The following is a 7682-nucleotide window of genomic DNA, read 5'->3' on the forward strand; positions in this document are numbered from 1 at the left end:
AATAGATTGCTACAAATTAGAAATCAATTATACTGAGCTGAACTCAAAATTCCCCAACTTCAATTAACTGAGTTAACTGAGTGACAAGTGCCATGTCACCTTAGTTAACTACCCCCAAGATTTTTGTTGAAATGGAAATTCGAATTTTCTCTAGTTTGACCAAGGCAAAGTTAAACTAAAATTTTCTTGCTACATTTTCATCACAATTTGCAGACACACAATTTTAGCGAAATTTTGATAAGGGTCATAACATAACAGGCAACGTGCCTTGTGGACCCTCAAATAAGATGTCCACTAATCTTCCTGGTTAATCTATGTTTGCATTTTGCAAATGTGTCTTGTTTTGTGGCCAATTTGTAGAACATATAGTTGTAGTAATTTTTGCATAATGTATAATCAGGGTAGTAGAGCAACAACAATTTTTGAAACCCCCTTCAAGATGTCCACTAAATATCTGGTGTTTTTGTACTGAATGTAAACACTTCCTAGGTTTCTTGCTGCATTTCGGGCACAAAATTAATGAAATAATTAATCATCTTTGCCCTATATATATATATATATAAAATTATAATTTATATCATCATATTCTCTACTCCATAGAACTCTTTTTTCTACTTCTCAATAGATTAAATATATTCTTCAATTAATACCACATAACTTTAAGCTTTTAATAATATATTGAAAGATAACTCCTACTCACTCTAACTTAAATATATATATATATATATATTTTTTTTCTATGTAATACTACCTAAGCACCCACGGGGGATTTGAGCCGGTGACCTATCGCAAGGAGTGCCTTAATAGTACACCCATTCACCATTAATCCAAAGCCTTGCGGGCACTCTAACTTAAATATTGACTCTATATAACTTAATAATTAAATTGATTATAATTATAATTTTTTAACATTTTAAAAATAGATTAAACACTCAATTGACTTTTATTCACTAAATATCAAATTATTTCAATTTTAACTCATTTTAATTCCATTAAAACAAGTGTAATAAGTAGCGTTGCTGCTTAGTACCTACCTCTTATGCAAAACGTATTTGATAGCAAAATAATCAAGTGAGAATAATTATAGAGTAATAGAAAATTGTCTATATTTACTTGTCCATATGCCAAAATAATTTCCATTATTTATTTCTTTCATAAGAGGAAGTAGACAAATTTTTAAATAAATTTCCTTCTTAGTAAGGTGGGAATTGAAAATGAAATAGTTAAATTTGAAGGTTTTGATAATTGTATTATTGGCTTAAGATAAATTGTTTTAGTAGATTTTTGCTTTTAGGTCAAATGACATTGTGTTGTGCAAAGACTACAATAACAATAATGGGCATGATGATGATAACTTTATTTAAAACTTTTATGTAACTCACATGCTTATTCATAAAATTAAGGCAAGAAGCCACATCTTCATGTATTTCCTTACCTTTTGTTTTTAGTATTAAATATAAGTCTCTTTAATATATATTTTTCAATTTAAATATGATACAAATTAATATATGTTTTTCAATTTATCTAAAGGAAAAGTTATCAATGTCAAAACAATGAGGAAGGTTATATATGTATTTAAAATGGAAAAATATCATTTCTTAAGTCACTACCATCACACTTAGCACAACAACTCTAAGTAATTAATATGTGAAAAAGTGATTATTTATTTATTTAATTTGGTATATTGATTTTTTATGTAAATTAAGATAAGGACTAACTTGTATTGATATAAAATTTGTTTTATTGAAATAAATTTTGATTTATTATAAATTAAGAAGTGTAAATAATTACTTGATTTGCTTTGAAATTTTATTGTTTTATTAAAAATTTAAAAAGTAATATATCACCATAGTTTTGATATGCTTTAGTCTAGTTAATATATATTTTTCAATTTAAATATGATACAAATTAATATATGTTTTTCAATTTATCTAAAGGAAAAGATATCAATGTCAAAACAATGAGGAAGGTTATATATGTATTTAAAATGGAAAAATATCCTTTCTTAAGTCACTACCATCACACTTAGCACAACAACTCTAAGTAATTAATATGTGAAAAAGTGATTATTTATTTATTTAATTTGGTATATTGAATTTTTATATAAATTAAGATAAGGACTAAGGCATATATGGCTGCAATCCTTGGAGCTCTTACATCAGACAAAAATATCTAAAGGGGCGAAATATCTCTTTTTGGCACAGGCGTTCCTCCATTGGTATCAAAAATGGCTCCACCATTTGGTTAAATTTCAGGAAGATTCAATCTTTCTTTCTGCAGAATCTTAAATGGTCCATTGCCACCGGCATGAAGGTACTCATCTGTTTTGACCCCACTCAACATAGCCTTGAGTCCTTTATTCCCCCTGCTCTCCTTGCCTTCTTTCATTCCTCTGGCCTTTTTACATGGAGCAGGCTTATAGATTCATGGCACTCCAACCAGCCAATCTGGAAAAATCATCACCAACTCGCCATTCCCCCTCCCCTCCAACCCCTATGGCAATCTGCTACAAACAGTCTCTCTCGCATAGCTTTCACACATACAGGCACCATTGACGAGCTGGTCTGGTCCTTTCCGAAACCCTCCCTTCCTCTCACTGTCAAAAATATCTACTCCCTCATTTCTTCTACCCTCCCGCCTCCTCTCCCCATCTTCCCTATCAAGCTATGGAAAGCCCCCTGCCCCCTCAAGGCGATCCTCTTCTCCTGGCTCCTTTTCTCCAACAAGAACCTCACCTGGGAGGTTCTCCAGAGAAAAGGTTGGCATGGTCCGAGCAGGTGTTCTCTTTGCTCTGCTCATCCTGAATCAAACTTCCACATGTTTTTTGACTGTACAGTCTCCTCATCAATTTGGAATGAGCTCTCTCTCTCTCATGGTTTTACGCATCGCTCCTTTCCCTCTGTCCTGGACGCCTTCCTCTGGTGGAGCACACAACGGCCCTCCTGGCGCGCACTCTTCATTTTAACTTGCTGGCACATCTGGACCTGGCGGAATCACCGTATTTTCCAGGAATCCAACACGCCTCTGCAATCAATTTTGGTCTCCATTACAGGATTTGTGCCCACCTCGGCGTAGCTCGTAGCTCATACTTTTCTATCAGGCTGTCTCTTATCGCCATTCTTACGGCTCTTCTGTATTACTCCTAATATGTTTACAATCCGGCAATATATCTCTCATTGGTATGATGTTGTAACAGCAACAGTTTTTCTGTTATGAGGGAATGGCCTTCTGTTTTATGTCTCCACGGAGATAACTGTATCTCGACAAATTATATCATCTTAATATAATTACATCATGCTTTTTTCTGTTGAAAAAAAAAAAAAAAAGATAAGGACTAACTTGTATCAATATAAAATTTGTTTTATTGAAAGAAATTTTGATTTATTATAAATTAAGAAATGTAAATAATTACTTGATTTGCTTTAAAATTTTATTGTTTTATTAAAATTTTAAAGAGAAATATATCACCATAGTTTTGATATGCTTTGGGTTAAGTAGGTTAATATTGTAACAAGTATTTTGAATTTACTATATAATGTGGGTGCACTAAATATATTCAAAGAAAAAAGTGCAACTTCTTATACATGAAAATTTCTTTCTATCCACAGTGTTTTGGAGATTGCCGATATCATATTTTACTATGTAATTAGTGGAGATTTATTCAAATATTAAAAATTATGGAATTCTTTTTCGAGTTAGTAAAAACGTATTCTCATGAATGCTATAACTTTAGAATTCATAACCATATAAAATAATAAAAATAACAAAAGTCTTCAATATTTCATAATAAAAAAATTATAAATTTATAGTATTTTTTTCTAATATTAAATTTTTAATTTAAAAATATATTTAAAAATATTTACATAAAATTTACATACTCCTAAATTTCCTTTTTTAACATAAATTAATATTAATATAAATAATCCTTTTAGATTTAATTATATAACCTTCTTTATCAATATTAATGAAAGTATCCAGGCTAATAAAAATAACTATACTAAAGTAAAAAGCCATTAATTTTATTATTATAAGAAATATAAAATCTATCACCATAAATACAATGCCATTAAAAAATAAGAAAACTCGAAATGATCAGAGTCATCGTTTGGTAAAGAGATTGATTATTTATTTAATTTAAGCTAACCTATTAAATCATATGCATAATGTTAATATAAATGAATGAATTTTATACGGAAAATTTGTTTATTTAAATAAAGTTTTATTAAGCATGTAGATATGTCATACAGTACTAAATTATATTTTTCAATTTATTTATTATAAAAATGATTTAAAAAGTACACGGATATTTCCAAAGTGGAAGTCACATGTTAGATATTGGAGTGTGTTATACGGCAATGAAATGTATAAACGATATGAAGTTTATTAAACATGAGCGCTTACTTCAACTCAGATTGAATTCAACAATAAGTGAGCTGCCTTCAGTTTCCAAAAGTCAAATTTAACATTTTCTGAATAAAAAAACAAAAAAACTTAGGTGATTTTTTTTATTGACAAATAATTTGCAAACCCCATAAAATTAGTGACTTCATTAATATAAGTCAATAAGAAAATAGAAATTTAATTATTTAATTATTTTTTATTTTTTCAAAATATTTAGTTTAATATTTAATTTTTTCAAAATTTTAATAAATTTTAGAAATTTAATTATTTAATTATTTTTTATTTTTTCAAAATATTTAGTTTAATATTTAATTTTTTCAAAATTTTAATAAATTTTATATAATCTACCTAAGTCATTTTTTTTAAACTAAAAATTATTACAATAAACCAGCTTATTAACAAATATCAAAATCAATAACAAAAAAAACTCAATAAAAAATCAACACAAATACATTTAAAAAAAATAAAATAAAGTTATAAAGTTATTTAAAAAAAATCAATCCAAACAAAACTCAATAAAATTCAACTATATACATGAATGCATTTATAAAAACAATTATGAAGTTATTTGTTTTGAACTCTTAAGTACTTCGATAAACTCGAATAGTTCACCTTTTTACATGATTCATCCTTGTCAACAAATTTATTAAATTTATTAACTTATTTTAAAGTGATATTTGCCTTTACCATGTAATTTCATATATTCTCGGAAATTACCACGTGAATTAGTGTTATATATATTTTCCAATTTATTCGTTATATTGAGAAGCGTATTCTACATTCCAATATAAGAGATGTATGATTTCTTTTCCGTTTAATTTTGACATTTTACATTAATTTTTTTAAATAAATAAAAAATATCAATTATAATTATAATTAAAAATAAAAATAAAAATAAAATATTATAAAATATTAAGAATTTTATTTTCATTGTGTTGATTGATTTAATGTTGATATATAATTTTATAGGAAGGAATTATAATATAATTAATCTTTTTCACTTTCAACTGTAAATAAAATATTTATCTAAATTAATATAATTTTATATTAATTTAAAAAAGAAAATTAAAAAAATATATATTTTCATTTTTTAAATGTTAGTAAAACATATAATTATAATAGTTAAAAAATAATAATAAATGATTTAAATAAATGATTTAAATATCTATCATAATTCATTTATTTCAAAATCAACTCTTTATCTATATCTATATCTATATATATATGAAAAGAAATTAAAAAAGAAAATTATTTTAATGTTGATCATATTTCAATGATACAAAAGAAAAAGTAATTGAAAATTAAAAAATTCAATAAAATAATAAAGAAGATGTGTAATTTATTTAATTATTAATATGAAATTTATTTGTGACATTTAAAAAATATTAGTAATAATTAAAAATATAATATATGGCACACGTGAAAAAAGAAGAAGTCTTAGAGTACTTATGGGGTTTGGGAAAAATGACCAAAAAATTAGGTAGTACTCATGGGGTTTGGGAAATATGACAAATAATTAGGTAGAAGCCTATGGCTTACTACAAGGCATCCTCCTTGCCAAAGAAAATCAGGTTTCCTCTCTCATTGTGTTGGGGGACTCTCTTATTATCATTCAACACATGGTTAAAGATTCATCTCCAAGAGATAAGTTTTTGGATAATCTCTTAAAACATGTCAAGAAGGCAACAAAAGATATCCCTATTATGAGTTTTTTTTCCAAAGAAACGGTTATGAGAATTATATTAAAAAGGAAAGTTGGGATCTGACCCAAAACTGTTACATTTCTTCAAAAGTACCAATATTCCTTGTTGGATTGAGATTGAGCATGGAGGCTCAATCCAATCTCTCAAGCAGTTACCCCATGATACATAAATTTTAGTCCCGTTCCAGCTATAAATTTTCTAGAATACTCCCAAGATCCAAATGCATATGCATTTCATCATTAATATGGTTTATTAATGAAATATGATTACTTTGCACTGATTGGAAGACCTTATTGATTTGAGGTTAGCTTCCAAGTTTTAAATTTAATTCTACTTTTGCCTCTCTGACTTCCTTCTTAGTGTATCTCCCCTACCCTCTTCTAGAAGTTCTCGTTTCTTGGTTGCGCTTTTCATCTCCCAAATTCATTTTTTTGCATATCTAGTCAATACTTTCTCGATCCCTGCATCTAATTACTTTGGTATTGTAGGCATGCTTCCCATTTTCTGCCCCTTATTCTCTACAAAGTTGTCAACTTGTTCTTAGTAAAACGAAAGAGCTTTAATTGATGATGTGAGCCTTGGATAAGGTTGCTCCTTTTCCAATGACTTTGTTTCTTCTACAGGTTCTTTTTCATGAATTTCATCTTCTCCACTTTTGGAGTTACTTCTTCCCTCTAAAACCTTTTTTTGCTTATTTTTTTATGATGCTTCTGATCTGATTTATTTGTGCACCTTGTCATTTTCTTCTTGAGACTACAAGACCTCAAAAGGGTTTTCCAAAGTTGAAGCCACATTTTTGCCTTATGTGGATTGGGATTTAGATGTTGTCAAGTTTCCTTTTTTCTAGCCCTTTTTTTGAGTTTGACATTGCTTTTTTTGATTTGATGTCGTACCTACCCCTTTACCAAATTGAAATTGCTTGCAAACCCCTGAAACATGGCCATATTCATGCCAGCATATGCACTTGAAAGGTAATTTCTCGTAGTCAAGAGTTTGACAATGGGGACATTCTCCCTATGTGAGATTTATTTCTAAGGGAAACTCTTTTTCCAGATCTACTTCAACGTAAATTTTTTCACAAGAAAATTGGAATCCTTTAGGTTCAACCCTATGCATATATTTCCCTAACCCATTTTTTATTGCTTGAAAACGATCATCACTCTAGCATGAAAGTGGGACCTAAGGAGCTTGGCCCAAATAGAAACTTCATTTGGGGTATCTCCACCTAGATCAAATTCTAGTGACCATTTGTTCAAATAGATCCCTTTGGCCCAAAAAGGTAAGGTCCATTTCGAAAAATTACATCTTTATCTTCTTTAAATTCAAATAGGAAGGAAAAAACTCATTTCTACATGCATACATTCCAATATTACCTTTCATCAATGGCTTCCAGGTTTTCTCCAACCATAGCTCCATGGATCTTGGGGATGGCCACATTCCTGTGAACTTCCCCACTAAAGCTTGTTTTGAATATGCCAAGGAAGTTCTTCGAAATCCCATGGGAAGGGCCACCGAGGGAATAGTCTCTGCCTTCTTCACAAATTTTGCATGCACCTTAGATCTGGGTATTTTAGAGGG

The sequence above is a fragment of the Pinus tabuliformis genome, chromosome 1_2, assembly GCF_031772625.1.
Source record: "Pinus tabuliformis cultivar Carrire ecotype Pingquan chromosome 1_2, CPIR1, whole genome shotgun sequence".
Lineage (NCBI taxonomy): Eukaryota > Viridiplantae > Streptophyta > Pinopsida > Pinales > Pinaceae > Pinus > Pinus tabuliformis.